The following is an 18,105-nucleotide window of genomic DNA, read 5'->3' on the forward strand; positions in this document are numbered from 1 at the left end:
GTCAGCTAGCCAATTACCACAGAGTGCATGTGGGTCTCCTAGGAGACTAAGCACAGGGAGTTTTGGACACCTCCCTCACTTCCTGTCCACCCCAGAAACTTGGGCGCCAGAGGCAGTCTTCAGTCCTGAAGCCCGCCAAACGCGAACAAACAAAGGAACCAAACTTGGTTTGGCACGCAGAGCAAAACTCTAGGAGGACCTTTCTATAAAGAAATGGCAAAAAAAGAAGACGGGACCTGTTTAAACAAAGGTGGCTCAGACACCATCTTGCAAAACATGGCTCCCGCGATTTAACACTACTAGTCTTTGCGGTCGGGAAAAATCATGGTAGATTGTTGTAAAACCACTGCCACTAGCCATTCTGAGAGGAAAGTGTAGCATTTGACTGCTACATGAGTATCTAGGCAAAGGGGATACTAAGTCGCCCCTCCAGCAATCTATTTTAAGATGGGGTGTGCTGTGTCTAGGAAGTTGGAAAGACTACTAAAGTCAATTCCACTTTACTTTGGGAAACTGTAGTTTATCCCAGAGAAGGTAGTTAAACCTTGGGGAAAGCCTGAAAGGCTTCCCTGTGTCACTGCACTGAGGGTGCTGTGTGACACAATTGAAAAAGTTAGTGCCTATGGAGCTGGTTTGGCTCCATAACCAAAGAAAACCGAGGTAAAACGCATATCAAAATACATGAGTGGGGAAAAAGGGTCACACCAGGTAAAAAAAATCAAGTCCTCAAAATCCAGCAAGTTGCTGGGGGTCTCTAAGGTGAAGGGATTTGGTACATTTTTGAGAATTCTCCCTAACAGCGAGTCAGGCAGGGCAAGTGAGAATCAACTGAGGTGAGGTGCATCTATATCAAGACTTAACAAACAACGCTCTAAAAAAGGAAACCTATGGGACCAGTGGTGCAATTTTTGGCAATGAAACAGATAAGATACAAATGGACGTTCCCGTTCGGCCTTCTATTCACTTGTGTGGGACAAAACCACAGAATAGCCACATGCAAGGAAGGCAAGTGGATATTGAACTTAGAAAGCGAGGGGGGGGGCAAGACCACAGACTAGGTGGAGCAACCAATCGTAGGAAACCATGGGAATGGAAAACAGTTCAGAGAAAAGGGAAAGGTGGATGCAAAACATGAGGAGAAAAGGGGGGGGAAAAGAAACGATCTCTGGTTGGGAAAGACTATGAGAAAAGAGAAGTGGACCCCTAGTAGGGGGTAAGGCAGCAACACGTATTATAAGAATGTAGTCCGAGGGGAATGGGAGAGGGGGGCACATCTTGGAAATTAAGTGGGGTCTAGGAATCCCCATGTAGTTATCTCTTGGAAGAAAAGAGGGCCAGGTGCGATGGACACTCCGTTCGAACACACATGGGGAAACTCTACCCGCCACAGGTAGATGTAAAGGGGCGAAAGGGGGCAGTTGAAGAGAGGTTATGGTTTACAAGTTGGGGTAGGGAAGGGAGGGTACCAGAGGGAGGAACAGCATAATCAGGAGGAGCAAAACAAGGGAGGGAATAGACTTATAAAACCAGGATGAAGAATGTTAAAATGTTAATGTTCAATGCTGGGGGGGGGGCTACACCCCAGTCAAAAGGAGAAAAGTAGAACACCACCTCAGCAGTGTACTAAAACACTCATTCGAAAACAAGATAAATGTAAGTACAAAATAAAAGGATTTACACAAGTGATACCGGGGAGAAAAAATGCAGGTTTGCTAATTGCACTACATTATAGGCTGGGAGCACAAGTCAAGGCCTTTGAATCGGAAAAGGAAGGTAGATATGTATTCCTAGTCACAAAAATCCGGGGCCAGCGCTAACGCTCCCATCAATATATGTCCCAAAAGTGAGACCAGATAGATATATAAGGGGAATACTATCACAACTAGAAAGTTGTGCCAAGGAGAAGACTGTTTAGGCCACAGACTTTTTAGCCTGGGTCCCGGGACAGGAGTGGGAATAGCAGATGGGGGAACACAATCCACACTCCAAAGCACTTAGACAGAAGATGACCACGTTGGCCCTCCATGATATCTGAAGGCTCAAAATGGGGCAGGAACAGGGTATCGCACACTACTCCCATGTACACTCAACAATGTCACAGATAGACTACATCTGGGCCTCCACAGGACTAGTAGGGAAGGTGAGAGAAATCGAAATAGGATCCATCGCACTATCGGACCATGCCCCATTATGGATAACCATGAGTGTAAAAACGAAGAGGGGGGGCAGTGGAAGTGGAAATTCCCCACCAACCTCCTACACGATTCAATACAGAGCGTACTAATGGGGGGGAAAAGCTGATGCAATACTTTAGAGAAAACAAATCAGATGAGGTCTCACCAGAAACCATATAGGATGCCTTAAGGCAGTGATGAGGGGCATCTTAATAGCTCTAAAGGCGGGGGAAGGACAAGGAGATACAGCAGTGGGAAAAAAGAATTGGAGGAAAAATTAAGCAACACACAAAAAGAAATGGCGAAATCCCCTAGTAACAAACTATGGAAAGCTCTGAGACACATACAAGGCCAACTCTAGACAATTAGGGCAATGAAAGCCGAGAAAAGTAGAGACAGCATTATTATACTTAAAACAGTGGCACTACATGAAGGCCAACAAAGCCAACTTCTATCAAACTATACACATCAGATAACACATCAGAGGATATACAAGAATATCTAAAAGGCCTCCCTATTCCACAAATAACGGAAGAGGAACGGGCAGACCTAGAGGTGGAAATGAAGGAAGAGGAAGTCCAAAGAGCCTTAAGGGATCGGCCAAAGAATAAAGTGCAAGGTCCAGATGGATACACAGCGATCTTCTATAAAAATATAGCAATATTCTGACCCCAATTCTCATGAACATAGAAACTAACACATTTTACACCATCAATGAACAAAAAGCTAATAGTGTTCCACAAACAAGACAAAAACCCAGCAACACCAGGGTCATACGGACCAATAGCGCTAATAAGCCTGGATGCTAAAATGTACACTAAAATACTCGCCAATAGATTCATTCACCTCCTACCGCAAATGATGACTGGACCAATCGTGTTTCGTACCAACCAGGCACACATTCGACAATACCCGCAGAATCTGCCACCTCATAGAAAAAACGGGAATGCCACAAAACCCAGCGATCCTAGTTACACTCGATGCAGAAAAAGCATTCGACAGGTTCGAATGGACTATGATGTTTAGGACGATGAAACAAATGGGGTTTGGGGTGAATTATATTAACGTAAGAGTTAACTATGCAACATCATCCATATGCATTTTGTTCAGTGGCATAGTAACGGACAAAGTTGTCCTGGGACGGGGAACTAAAGAAGGTTGCCCTCTATCACCCCTCCTTTAAGCCATCTACTTAGAATCACTATCAGGGTACGAGGATCAACCAGACTGATGGGAATAGAAATGGCGGGTGAATCACATAAAATTATTGCATTCGCAGACGATATGCTAGTCACACTATCGAACCCGGAATAATCCCTACAGACCCTAATAAAAGAATTGGATGACTTTGGGAAGATCTCGGGACTGAAAATAAACCCACAGAAATCGGAAATGTTGAATCTTTCAGAAGACCCGGAAATAATAAACCGATTAGAGCAGTTGACACAACTGAAGCAGGCCAATGAGGGCATAAAAAACGTAGGCATAACCCTCGCCAAAAAATTTGAAAAATATGGGGCAAACTACCCCAACTAATAGTAAAAATCAGAACGGACTTGACGAAATGGAACCCATTAATGGTAACGTGGTGGGGCCGAATGATAATAAAAATGGTGATCATACCAAGAGTAATTTACTACTTCCAAGTGCTACCAATTAGAGTCCCAAGGTCCTTCTTCAGCTCCCTGAATAAGGCCATAAATGCATACATATGGAAGAATCCTCACAGGGTAGCAATGGCAACAATCGTGGCCCCAAGGAACAAAGGGGGTTGATATTCCCATATTTTCTCATACTATGAGGCGGCACAATTAAGGGTCATGAGAGAATGGCTAATGGGAGACCAACATAAAATATGGGCACGGCAGGACAGGGCGGTCGCAGGATCACCCCTTCAGGGACTCGTGGCTGGACGAAAGGAAGAGGCATCCTAACACGTGAGTGAGATAATAGGAGTAGGGTTAGACATATGGGATGGGGCAACTGTGCAGGGAGCGCAATCGACGAAGCCTTCACCATTCGTCCCTCTGTGTGGAAACGCAGAATTCTAAGCAGGGATGGACAAGGGGGGAGCAGGCTTCTAGAAAATAAGGGACATGTGCCAAGGGCCAACACTTGGATCTTTTGAGGAATGCATCTAAGACATTGTCTTGGAGGAAAAGGACAGATTGAAATACTCAATTGAAAAATTAGCTAAGCACCCCATCAAAAGGAGGCAGCCACAAGACAACTGATGCCCTTTGAACAATGCATCATAACGAACACAGGATCGAAAAAGCTAGTCTCCAGTCTTTACAAGCACCTGAATGACCAAGAAGAGCATGCACAGTGGAATTACATGAGGAAATGGGGTGGGGGGGAATAATAGGATAACCTATTCCTAGAAAACAATGGGAACACCTGTGGGGTTTAATACCCAAACTAACCAGATTTATCCAACTCAGAGAGATGTGGATTATAAAGTGACTTTGCAATGGCACTACATGCCGGAAAGAATTCATACGATGTTCCCCCAATCGTCTGAACAATGCTGGAGAGGACGCAAAACGCTAGGGGACTGGCGGCACATACGGAAAAATTGCCCAAAGCTACAAGAATTTTGGTGGGGAGGTCCAGAAACAGACGATGGAAATATACCAGAGCACAGAACGACTGGGCGACAAATTCTGGATGTGTGGCATGTGGGAAACGAAAGCGAAGACACCAACTAAGATTCAGAAGCGGGGCATGATGGTCCTATTGATGGCAGCATGGCTGGTGATCGCACAAAACTGGAAACTAATACCCCCGACCCCCAAAGATACAGGATTGGTTGTATAAAGTTAGGAGCTTCATGGCACTGGAATGGGTAATTTAGAAAATTCAAGAAGACCAAGGGAGATTAAAACAGGAATGGGTCCCAGTGCTGTTAAAGAGAAATTAAATTGACTTTACTTACATTTGTAACTTTCTAGTCCCAGCACACACTATCTTACAATAGGGTGCTGGAGGGTTTACTTGGTATCCCCTTTGTCTAGCTTCTCGTGTAACATTTTTGTTACCCTTTCCTCGAAGAATGGCTGGTGGCAGTGGTTTACTTTTACCATTGTTCGTTTTGTCTTTAGCGAGTTTCACAAGTGAAGCCCCCCTCTGGCTCCGGGGTTTCTTGTGGGGGCAGGAATTTATTTCTATCGCGCTCATGTGTTTCAGAGCGCGACAAGGCAAGGGAGGGGAACAGGGGAGAACAAAACAATCTTACTAGGCCAAGTGACATTGAGAACACGCAAGTGCATGGGAAAGTGGGAGGGGAAAAGTGCATGGAAGGGGGGAGAAGTGGAAAGTGTGGAGCAAGGGAGAAACATAAATATAGTAATGAAGGCAACAAACAGTGGTAGTGCAAGTGGCAAGTGCTGGGTTTAAGGCAGCAGACTGGGTAGGACTTGATAAGTGCAAGAAGTAAAATGGAGGAGGGACTATGGGTACAGTTACAGACCGCAGTGCAAGGAGTGGCCCGCAGGCAGTGCGGGGTGGTGGCAGGGTAAGCGGGTACCTGGGCCCGGAGGACACTGGGTGGCCAGGTGCAAAGTGCTAAGAGAACAGATCCGGAAGCAGAGATGGTTCTCCAAGTTTTAGAGTGGCAGGGTGGCTGTTCCAGGGGGAGACCCCAGCCTAAGACCGAGATCTATCCCCAGCTTGTTTCTTTGAAAAACGACTGACCCTGATGGAGCTAGGGGTAGAGGAGCGAAGAGCTCGAGAGGGGAGGTATAGCTGAAGTTATTTTGGACCCAGGCCCCAGAAAGCTTGAGGGTTTTGAATTTAATCCTTGCATCCACTGAGAGCCAATGGAGAGATTTCAGAGCTGGAGAGATGCAATTCCAGGGCTTGAGGCCAAGGACAAGACTTGCAGTCCTGTGCTGGATTAGTTGCAGAGGGCGGAGAGTAGAGGCAGGTAGAGTTAGAAAGGGGCTGTTAAAATAGTCCATCCTATAGAGAACCAGAGCTTGGTAGACAGTGCGCTTTTGGGGCAGGAGAGGAAAGGCAGAGTACTCTGAGGAGGTGCATTAGGAAGTTTGACTTTTTAGAGACATAAGAGATGTGGGCGGAGAAGGAAAGTGTGGAGTCAAAGATGACCCCAAGGTTCTTGGCCTCGCTGGTGGGGGTAGGAGGGCCAAGGGAGGCCGACCAGAGAGTGAGGGGAAAGGATTGTGAAGGTGTGCCGATGAGGAGGATCTCTGTCTTGCTGGCATTCAGACAAAGATCATTGGTGGCACACCAAACGTGAATGCAGTTAGGCCATCGGAGATGAGAGAGGGAGAGTAGGTGGCCGAGGGCAGCCTGAAAATGAGTTGTCCTCTGTGTAGCACTGGAAATTTGAGCAGAAAATGGCAATGCAGTGGGCGAGAGTTGCCAGGTATTGGTTGAAAAGCCAGGTCGAGAGGTTTGACCCCTGGGCAACACCACAGGTAGAGAGGGAGATCGATGATGGGAAGGGCCTAAATTGGGCCTGCGAGGGTCGATCAGAGGAAAGCGGTCAGCCAGGCCAGAGACTGATCAGTGATACCCAGAGACGGTTGAGCAGAATGGTATGGTTGACCATGTCGAAGGCAGAAGAGAGATCAAGGAAGCGAGGGAAGTGCCCGAAACTCCCTTTGCTTTGTCTCCTGGGAGACAAGAATGCACTCTTAGGTGATTGCTGTCTGGCAAGGACAGCCACCCTGCTGTGTGATTGAAACCTAGGCTGGAATGAATGGGAGAAACTTGCATAAAAGGCTAGGCTTTTTGGCTTGGAAGGCAGTCGACCACTGGATGAAGGAATCGGAAGAAGAACTTGGAAGAGACGACTGCTGCAACTACTGGACCATTGGTTTGCCCGGTGAAGCCCTGCTGCTGTGCTGAAGCTCTGAATTCATCTTGACTAGAGGAGCCCTGCAAGGACGACTTCTCCCCTTGAGTTGGTGGGGGTCAATCAACTTCAAAGTAAGCCCCCTGGATATCCTCTCAAAGCTGGTTGTATTTCCACTGCAGTTGCTGCTGGAACCATAGAGCCAGGGAGCGGAACACCAGTTCGTGTGCGTTGCTTTTAAGTTGGCCAAGAGCTCCAGGAAGATCCTCCGGACTCCCAGGAAGCAGGACTGAGCGAGCCTGAGCCACCTCAATAGTACTGGACCCCAGATGCAAGGAAAGCCCATCTTAACAGCAGTGGTGCTATTTGCTGTGACGCGAGGAGCTGAAACTGCGAAGTGCCACTTAATAGAAGTTGGTCCTGTTTCGTCACCGACCGTCCCGTTGCAGTGCAGCAGTCCTCCATATGGCCTCCCTCTTGTCCCCACGACTGAGGCCCAGTAATGCAGGATCTGCAGAGCTGCACAGGAACAGAGGCCAGCTGGAACCACTTTCCTTCTAACGAAAGGTACTGTAAAGTCTAAGGACTTACCTCTTGTTGTGTAACCTCACTTGTTCTCAGTTGAGACTTGTCTTGGTTGCTTCTGTAGAGTTGCTAACAGCTTCTGTATCTCACAAGCCTAATCAGCTTGTGGCCTTCTAAAAACATTGTCCAAGACTTTCACCTACCTGCAAGAATTGCTTCAGCTCAACTAGACTTTTGCCCAATGAACATTGGCCTGGCCTGGCTCCCTGAATGACTCTTCTTCCCACTGACTGCGTGTCCCCTTCCTTCCAGGAAGGGGTTAACTAACTTTGCATTGGGGGTTACCAACAGTACCCTGCTTCAGAATATTTGTGAAACCTCTTGTTTTGTGGCTGTGTGCCAGCTCAAATGGGTATTTGCTGATTTAGAGAAACTAAGTGTTTGTATTTTGGAACGTATTTGTGTGTTACTATTATATTGCCCCTCTGAAGAAGGCTTACTCTAACTGACTGTTAAATAAATTAATTGTTTAATCAAGAAACCTTGTGTGAGAGTTTATTTGAATACTTGTCACTGTGAATCTGTGTAACTCCCCTACAGCTCACATTGACCCCTCTTGAGATAAGCCTGGCTGCTCAACACGCTACCAACCTGTGTCGTACAGACTTAAATTAAAGGTTGGGTTCCTATTGCCAGGAGGTCAGGGTTGTTGTAGTGCACCCAAAGGGTACTGCATACAATCTTGTCTAACACTGGTGGTAGCGGTGTAATATATTGTAGAGTTGTTATACTAAGAATGTACTTTGCTTTTGTTCAAGATAATACTGGATATCCTATGAACTCAAATGAGCAAACTAACCTGAAGAGCGGTGGACAAAACCTCTAGTGGGGTGAAAGGAGGAAAGTTATTAAGGTGTTAATGTTCAATGCAATGCTAAAACTAATTTAAAAATAAAAAAATCACTGGTGATGAAACTCGCCGTTTGGAGCGGATTTCTCTGGACTGCTCTTTGGAGTGCACTCCACATACTTTATGCCGAGGTGTGTGTGTGTGTGTGTGTGTGTGTATATATATATTTCTGAGGCTTGTGGAATCTGCTTAGATCACATGCTGTGCATAGGCCGACATCTAGTGGAAGCTGCGGAGTATTACAGTTTGTTTTTCGAAAGTCGAAAATGGGCGTCGACACAGGCGTGCCAGTAATACTATCCCTAGTGTGACGTCCACTGTACCCAAGATCCCTCACGCGTGTAGGATCCTCAGATTGTTTTTTTCCGCCATACTGGTCGGAAGCATCTTGCGGAGTTCCCTGGCCTTAGCCATACTTTTGCTGTTATTATAATTTTAATTCTTATTCATTCCCTTCCCCACCCCAACGTCGACCCTCAACCTCGACGACGGCTGGAGAAGTCATCGACCGTCGACTGCTGCACGACGGATCTGGGCCTCGGTAGGCCGCTGGCCTCGGCCCGGGCCTAGTAGGCCGCTGGCCTCGGCCCTTACAAGTAGGGAGAGTGGGGGGTGGTACATACTCTTCACTCTTGATATATAGTTACATTTATATATATTCCTACACTTAGCAGCCCGCTGCCTTAAGGTGCGTATGGAGGGTACCCCTTTTCAATTCTGCCCCAAGTGCAATCGCAAATACCCTTGGGTCGACAGGCACGCCACGTGCAATCTCTGCTTGCCGAGGGATCACCCCGAAGCGAACTGCAGAGCGTGTAGTAGGTTTAAACCTAAGACACTTAAGGACCGTTCGACAAAGCGTTGGGCCCACCACGCCAGGCAGGAGGCCATGGCAGCGGAGGGCGCCTTCAGCGATGGCAGCGACGCCGTACTTTCGGACGGCGAGGGCATTACGGCGTCGAAGGACAGCCGACGAGCGCAGGTCCCCGACCTCGGAAGGTCGTCCGGCAGGGCGGCTATGGGGAAGACCCCCGGCGACGCAAGCGCTACACACCTAACACACACTAAACACACTAAGACCAACCGGACCTCGACGACGTCGACTTCCCGGAAAGAGGCACAAAAAGAACGGTCCGACTCGGTGTCCTCTGGGCGCTCTCGATCGAGATCGCCTCACGACGCAAGGCAATCATCCACTCTTGCCAAGAGTGCCTCGCTACACACATTAACGGAAGTTCGATCGTCGGGAGACGAAGACGACTTCCACCCCCAGGCCGCGCTCCAAGATACCGAGACCGCGGTTAACACCAGTGAGGCCCCACGCCCGAAGCACACAGATACCTTTCCAGACCCTCGACACCAGGCGTCGAAAGTCTCTGGGGCCCCCAAGGGACAGGGAAAACATTTTTCCACGCACGGGGAAGGGGGGAAACAGCGGAAAACACAGCCTTCCACCCCTGTAAAGCCATCCTCCCACCCTAGGCAGACAAGCAAACACAAGTCTACCCTTGAAAAGTCCCATAAATCACCTGCTAAAGTAATACCCTGTTCCAGGGAATGGTCCAGTGAAGACATAGACAGGGTTATGTCTAGGATGTCTTCCTTAGCTGATTTTTATGATAAGAACCCAGAACACTTTCTTTCATATAACCCTCAAGGGGCCACACCCTCAGGCTCCTCCGATCCCATCCCGCTAATTAAAAAGCCCCGGGTCGAAAGACCGGAACCCTTCGAGGTTCAGCCTTACTCCACTCCATATTCTACTCCACTCCCCAGTTACCAGGGACAAGTTTTCCCTGGAGAGGACCAGGAGTTTGACATTATGGAAGAACAAACCGGGACAGATTACTATGCGGAGGATGAGGACCTGGAGGAGGGAGAAGATGAGCAGGAAATTTACAGAGTAGATTCCCCAGTACAAAGCGAAGCCCCAGTTACTGACTCTCCAGTTGATAACCAGCCCCTCCTTAACGAGCTTCTCGCTCGAGCAGCGGAACACTTCCACATCGACACCCACGGTGTACAGGAGGAAAGGGACTTCGCGGAGGAGTTTGTAGGAGAGAGAAGGCCAGTCGCTCAGACCATCCCTATCCTCAAATCCATCCAACTAAGAATAGATCCTTCCCTGGTGAATCCGAACCTCACCAGAGCTGTCAACCCCAGAATTGAAAAGATTTTCCGGGCAGCCCAGTCTGACCCTCTGTATATAAGGGGACATCTTAAACCAGATTCCCTAGTGGTTACCAACACTAGAAAAAGGGCTGGCACGCCCTTATCTTCATCAGAAGCTCCTCCCGACAAGGAGAGCAAAAAACTTTACGGGTTTGGCAGGAAGGTAGCCTCAACGTCCGCCTACCAAGCAAGGATTGCGAATTCCACCACCCTGTTGGCTAGTTACAATTGCCATCAATGGGAAGAAGTCGCGGCGCTCATTGCCTCTGCTCCAGAACCATTAAAGGGCCAGCTGGCTCGGATCTCGGCAGAAGGGAGAGCCGTGTCTGGTTGCATTTTAAAAGCAACTTTCGACGCCGCTGACAACGCAGGGAGATTGATAGCAGAAGGTACTGTTATCAAAAGACATGCGTGGTTACGGCAGTCGGGATTCAAGACAGAAACCCAGGCTTCTTTAATAGACAAGCCAGTGGAACACGACCTATTGTTTGGGAAAGCGGTCGAAGACGCACTTAAAAATGCCAAAGATGAATATGAGACTCTCAAATCCCTTGGCCAACTTACCAACAAACCCCCTAACCAGAGGGGGAACAGTAATTTTCGTCGCCCACGCGGACAAAATTCACAAAGAGGCAACTATGCCCAGGGACAGGGTACACAATGGAATAACAACCAGCAGTCTACCCAGAGTTACGGCAGGGGTAACAAGAGAGGTCGTGGAAGAGGCAGAGGCAGCCCCAACAAGGGAGGTGGCTCGCCTCCACCAAAACAGTGACGCTCAGTTCAGGGTCCCTTGCCACGCAACCCCAGTAGGGGGACGCATTTCCACCTTCACCCAGGCTTGGGAAGGGATCACCTCAGACAGATGGGTGCTGTCAACAGTATCCGCAGGATATTGTATAGAACTACTGCAGCGTCCCCGGAACCATCCTCCACGACAAAGAGTGCACTCCCTAGAGCATCAAAGGATCCTTCTCGAGGAGATCGCCATTCTGCTAGAAAAGGACGCGATAGAACTCGTCCCAGGACACCAGGTAAACAAGGGTATCTATTCAACTTACTTCCTTGTGCCAAAGAAAGATTTGACAATGCGCCCAGTATTGGACTTGCGGCCTGCCAACAAGTATGTCAAGCCCCAAAAATTCCGTATGACCACGCTACAAGAGGTAATCCCCCTCCTAAAAAAGGGGGATTACATGGCAACCTTGGATATGAAAGATGCTTATTTTCATATTTCCATGCTCCCAGCGCACAGAAAGTACTTGCGCTTCAAGGTAGACAGTCGCCACTACCAATTCAAGGTACTGCCCTTCGGGATAGCTTCTGCACCAAGGGTATTCACCAAGGTACTGGCGGTGGCGGCTGCACACCTACGCAGGGAAGCAATCCCGGTGTACCCTTATCTGGACGACTGGCTCATAACGGGGGAAACCCCAGGAATTTGCAGGTCAAACATTCAGAGGACTATCGACCTCCTCCACGAATTAGGCTTCTCTATCAACGAGAAAAAGTCAAGTCTGGTGCCAAGCACCTCAAAACAGTTTCTAGGGGCTATCCTAGATACTCAGAAAGGATTGACCTTCCCTTCGGAAGAGAGAATTCGGAATATACTTCTGCAAATTCCGCATTATCAGTCAGGTCAACAGATAACAGTACGCAAAGCTATGCGGTTACTGGGCATGATGGCGTCATGCATTTACCTGGTCCCCCACGCGCGTCTGCGCATGCGTCCCATGCAGGAATGGTTGGCGAAACAGTGGTCTCAGGCAAGTGGTCATTGGGACGATCTAGTGGTCGTTTCGCCAACACTCGTACAAAGCCTACACTGGTGGACAAGAGAGAATCTCGCAAAGGGGAAACCCTTTTACGATCCCAAAGTACAAGCCGTGGTGACTACAGATGCATGCCTGACTGGGTGGGGAGCTCACCATCTCCACCACACAGCTCAGGGTCTCTGGTCTCACTCAGTAGCCAAGAACCACATCAATCTGCTAGAGCTTCTGGCAGTATTCCGAGCGCTAAAGGCGTTCGAGCCCCATCTACTGAACTTGTCGGTGCAGATCAGGACGGACAGCACGACAGCCATGTTCTATCTAAACAAGCAAGGGGGGACTCGTTCACCAAATCTGTCCAAGCTTGCCCAGAAAATCTGGATATGGGCACTCAGACGGAACATCTTCCTGTCATCGCAACATGTTCCAGGGGAGCTCAATTCCCTAGCGGATGCTCTAAGCAGAGACCCCCTCCCAGAAGGACACGAATGGGTCCTTCACAGAGACGTGGTAGAAGATCTCTTCTCTCAGTGGGGTTTCCCCACTATAGACCTATTCGCCACAAGCGAAAACAAACAATGCCCAGGATTTGCATCCAGGTTCCCCCAACCGGACTCCCAAGGGAATGCCCTGTGGATGAACTGGTCAGGGATGTTTGCGTACGCTTTTCCACCAACTCCTCTCATCAGGAAGGTGGTGTACAAGATGAACAAGGAATCGATGACGCTCATCCTAGTTGCTCCCATGTGGGCGAGACAACCATGGTTTCCACACCTACGCAGGATGGCGGTGTGCGAACCCATCAGACTCCCAGCCTGGTACAACCTACTGTCCCAGCAACAGGGTCAAACAGTGCATCAGGAACCCAACTCTATGAACCTAGCAGCATGGCTCCTGAAGTCATAGAGTTTGGACATCTCAAATTACCACAGAGGTGTATGGACATTCTAAAGGAGTCCAGGAAACCAAATACAAGGCACTGTTACTTTGATAAGTGGAAAAGATTCATTATCTGGTGCCAGAATAAACAAATCAACCCGGTTGATTGCACTCCTTCCAACGTTGTGACATACATGCTCCACCTGCTGGATGCAGGGTTGGTTTTTAACTCACTGAAAGTACACCTGGCAGCCCTCTCGCCTTACACCACATCCCATAACAAGGTCTCGTGGTGGAAAGTGCCAGTGGTTAAAGCCTTCATGGAAGGAGTAAAGAGACTTCACCCTCCTATTTCAAACCCACCGCCAGGATGGGACCTCAACGTGGTGCTAGCTAAGCTCATGGGACCCCCATTCGAACCCATGCATAAAAGTAGTCTCAAACACCTGACTTATAAAACAGCCTTCTTAGTAGCCATTACCTCCATAAGAAGGGTCAGTGAAATTCAGGCTCTGTCAGTGCAAGATCCTTTCTTTACTATCCACAAGGACAAACTGGTTTTACGCACACACCCTAGGTTCTCACCTAAATTCATATCCAAGTTCCATGTAAACCAGTCCATCGAGCTTCCGGCTTTCTTCCAAAACCCGCAAAGCTCGGCTGAGGTGAAACTACACACCCTAGATGTGCGTAGGGCGGTCCTATACTATGTAAATAAAACCAGACCGCTAAGGAAAACAGATCAACTGTTTGTCTCCGTAGCTACAGGCAGAGAGGGGGATCGCGTCTCTAAAGGCGCTATCTCGAAGTGGATTATCAACTGTATACAGCTGTGTTACTCTCTTTCTGAAAAGACTCTGCCTTTTACGCCAAGGGCCCACTCTACTAGAAGCATTGGTGCCACTCTGGCTTTCATTGCAAATGTTCCCCTCGACACCATTTGCAAAGCGGCTACTTGGAGCTCTATTCACACTTTTACTCAGCATTACTGCATTGACACTCATTCCAAGACAGATACACAAGTGGGACAAGCGGTTCTAAGACACCTGTTTGCTCATGACCCTTCTCACATCCCACCTCCTTCTTCTGGTACTGCTCGCTAATCTATGCACAGCATGTGATCTAAGCAGATTCCACAAGCCTCAGAAGGGATACATTACTCACCGTAATCGTATTTCTGATGCTTGTATCTGCTTAGATTCACATGCGACCCACCCTTCCTCCCCTCCGAGAGAAGGCGCATGATTGCTTGTAGTCTTACCTTTCTGTTTATCTGCTTGGATTATCTGTACTCACGCTACTCCTCATGCTTCCTCATGTCAGAAAAAATACAATCTGAGGATCCTACACGCGTGAGGGATCTTGGGTACAGTGGACGTCACACTAGGGATAGTATTACTGGCACGCCTGTGTCGACGCCCATTTTCGACTTTCGAAAAACAAACTGTAATACTCCGCAGCTTCCACTAGATGTCGGCCTATGCACAGCATGTGAATCTAAGCAGATACAAGCATCAGAAATACGATTACGGTGAGTAATGTATCCCATATATATATATCTGAGGCTTGTGGAATCTGCTTAGATCACATGCTGTGCATAGGCCGACATCTAGTGGAAGCTGCGGAGTATTACAGTTTGTTTTTCGAAACTCGAAAATGGACGTCGACACCGGCATGCCAGTAATACTATCCCTAGTGTGACGTCCACTGTACCCAAGATCCCTCACGCGTCTAGGATCCTCAGATTGTTTTTTTCCGCCATACTGGTCGGAAGCATCTTGCGGAGTCCCCTGGCCTTAGCCATACTTTTGCTAATTATTGAAGTTTAAAATTATTTATTGACATCCTTCCCCACCCCAACGTCGACCCTCGACGACGGCTGGAGAAGACATTGACCGTCGGCTGCTGCACGACGGATCTGGGCCTCGGAAGGCCGCTGGCCTCGGCCCGGGCCTAGTAGGCCACTGGCCTCGGCCCTGCAAGTAGGGAGAGTGGGGGGTGGTACATACTCTTCACTCTTGGTATATAGGTACACCTTATATATTTCCTACACTTACCAGCCCGCTGCCTCAAGGTGCGTATGGAGGGTACCCCTTTCCAATTCTGCCCCAAGTGCAACCGCAAATACCCTTGGGTCGACAGGCACGCCACGTGCAATCTCTGCTTGCAGAGGGACCACCCCGAAGCGAACTGCAGAGCGTGTAGTAGGTTTAAGCCTAAGACACTTAAGGACCGTTCGACAAAGTGTTGGGCCCACCACGCCAGGCAGGCGGCCATGGCAGCGGAGGGCACCTTCAGCGATGGCAGCGACGCCGTACTTTCGGACGGCGAGGGCATTACGGCGTCGAAAGACTGCCGAGCGCAGGTCCCCGACCTTGGAAGGTTGTCCGGCAGGGCGGCTATGGGGAAGACCCCCGGCGACGCAAGCGCTACACACCCTACACACACAAAGCACACTAAGTCCAACCGAACCTCGACGACGTCGACTTCTCGGAAAGAGGCACAGATAGAACGGTCCGACTCAGTGTCCTCTGGGCGCTCTCGATCGAGATCGCCTCATGACGCAAGGCAATCATCCACTCTTGCCAAGAGTGCCTCGCTCCCTAGATTAACGGAAGTTCGATCGTCAGAAGATGAAGACGACTTCCACACCCAGACCGCGCTCCAGGAGACCGAGGCCGCAGTTAACACCAGCGAGGCCCCACGCTCGAAACACACAGATACCTCTCCCGACCCTCGACGCCAGGCGTCGAAAGTCTCTGGGGCCTCCAAGGGGCAGCGAAAACATTTTTCCACGCACGGGGAGGGGGGGAAACAGCGGAAAGCACAGCCTTCCACTCCTAAGCAGACAGACAAACACAAATCTACTGGGACATCAACATCCAGCAAGGGTACCCTTGATAAGTCCTCTAAGTTGCCTACTAAAGTCATACCCTGTTCCAAAGAATGGTCCAGTGAAGACATAGACAGGATCATGTCAAGGATGTCTTTCTTAGCTGATTTTTATGACAAAAACCCAGAACATTTCCTTTCGTATGACCCTCAAGGGGCCACACCCTCAGGCTCCTCTGATCCTATCCCCCTAAGTAAAAAGGCCTGGTTCGAAAGACCTGAACCCTTAGAGGTGCAGCATTATTCTACTCCATACTCTACTCCACACCCCAGATACCAAGGAAAACCTTTCCCTGAAGGGGACCAGGAGTTTGAAATTATGGAGGAACAAACCGGGACTGAATACTATGCGGATGAGGACCTGGAGGAGGTAGAAGATGAGCAGGAAATTTGCAGAGAAGATTCCCCGGTAGAGAGCGAAGCCCCAGTTACCGACTCGCCAGTTGATAACCAGCCCCTCCTTAATGAAGTTCTCGCTCGTGCAGCAGAACATTTTCACATCGACACCCACGGTGTACAGGAGGAAAGGGACTTCGCAGAAGAGTTGGTGGGAGAGAGGAGGCCGGTCGCTCAGACCATCCCTATCCTTAAATCCATCCAACGTAGAATAGATCCATCCCTGGTGAATCCTAACCTCACCAGAGCCGTCAACCCCAGAGTTGAAAAACTTTTTCGGGCAGCCCAGTCTGACCCTCTTTATATAAGAGGACATCTTAAACCAGACTCCTTGGTGGTTACCAACACTCGGAAGAGGGCTGGGACACCCTTATCGTCGTCAGAAGCTCCTCCCGACAAGGAGAGCAAAAAACTGTACGGGTTTGGCAGGAAGGTAGCCTCAACGTCCGCCTACCAAGCAAGGATTGCAAACTCCACCACCCTGTTGGCAAGTTACAACTGCCATCAATGGGAAGAGGTCGCGGCGCTCATAGCCTCTGCTCCTGAACCGTTAAAGGGCCACTTGGCTCGGATCTCGGCAGAAGGGAGAGCCGTGTCTGGTTGCATATTAAAAGCAACCTTTGACGCCGCGGACAACGCAGGAAGATTGATAGCAGAAGGTACTGTTATCAGGAGACATGCGTGGTTACGGCAGTCGGGGTTCAAAACAGAAACCCAGGCTTCATTAATAGACAAGCCGGTGGAACCCGATCTATTGTTTGGGAAAGTGGTCGAAGACGCACTTAAAAATGCCAAGGACGAATACGAGACTCTCAAATCCCTTGGCCAGCTTACCAACAAACCCCCTAACCAGAGGGGGAACAGTAATTTTCGTCGCCCACGCGGCCAAAATTCACAAAGAGGCAACTATGCCCAAGGACAGGGTACACAATGGAACAACAACCAGCAGTCTACCCAAAGTTACGGCAGGGGTAACAAGAGAGGTCGTGGAAGAGGCAGAGGCAGCCCCAACAAGGGAGGTGGCACGCCTCCACCAAAGCAGTGACGCTCAGTTCAGGGTCCCTTCTCACGCAACCCCAGTAGGGGGACGCATTTCCAACTTCACCCAGGCTTGGGAAGGGATCACCTCAGACAGATGGGTGCTGTCAACAGTGTCCACAGGATATTGTATAGAATTACTGCAGCGTCCCCGGAACCACCCTCCACGACAAAGAATACACTCCTTAGAACATCAGAAGATCCTTCTCGAGGAGATCGCCATTCTGCTAGAAAAGGACGCGATAGAACTCGTCCCAGGACACCAGGTAAACAAGGGTATCTATTCAACTTACTTCCTTGTGCCAAAGAAAGATTTGACAATGCACCCAGTATTGGACTTACGGCCTGCCAACAAGTATGTCAAGCCCCAAAAATTCCGTATGACCACACTACAAGAGGTAATCCCCCTCCTAAAAAAGGGGATTACATGGCAACCTTGGATATGAAAGATGCTTATTTTCATATTTCCATGCTCCCAGCGCACAGAAAATACTTGCGCTTCAAGGTGGACAGTCGCCACTACCA

The 18,105-nt window shown here is 49.1% G+C and overlaps 1 protein-coding gene across 2 annotated transcripts in view; it reads left to right on the plus strand.

Annotated features, from left to right (window-relative positions):
* The window catches only part of ANXA5 (annexin A5), a 393,243-nt gene that overhangs the window by 252,908 nt on the left and 122,230 nt on the right, over window positions 1-18,105 (plus strand). The gene's annotated exons all lie outside the window — the stretch shown is intronic.

Source organism: Ambystoma mexicanum, chromosome 6q, assembly GCF_040938575.1.
Source record: "Ambystoma mexicanum isolate Mex_15411 chromosome 6q, UKY_AmexF1_1, whole genome shotgun sequence".
Taxonomy (NCBI): domain Eukaryota; kingdom Metazoa; phylum Chordata; class Amphibia; order Caudata; family Ambystomatidae; genus Ambystoma; species Ambystoma mexicanum.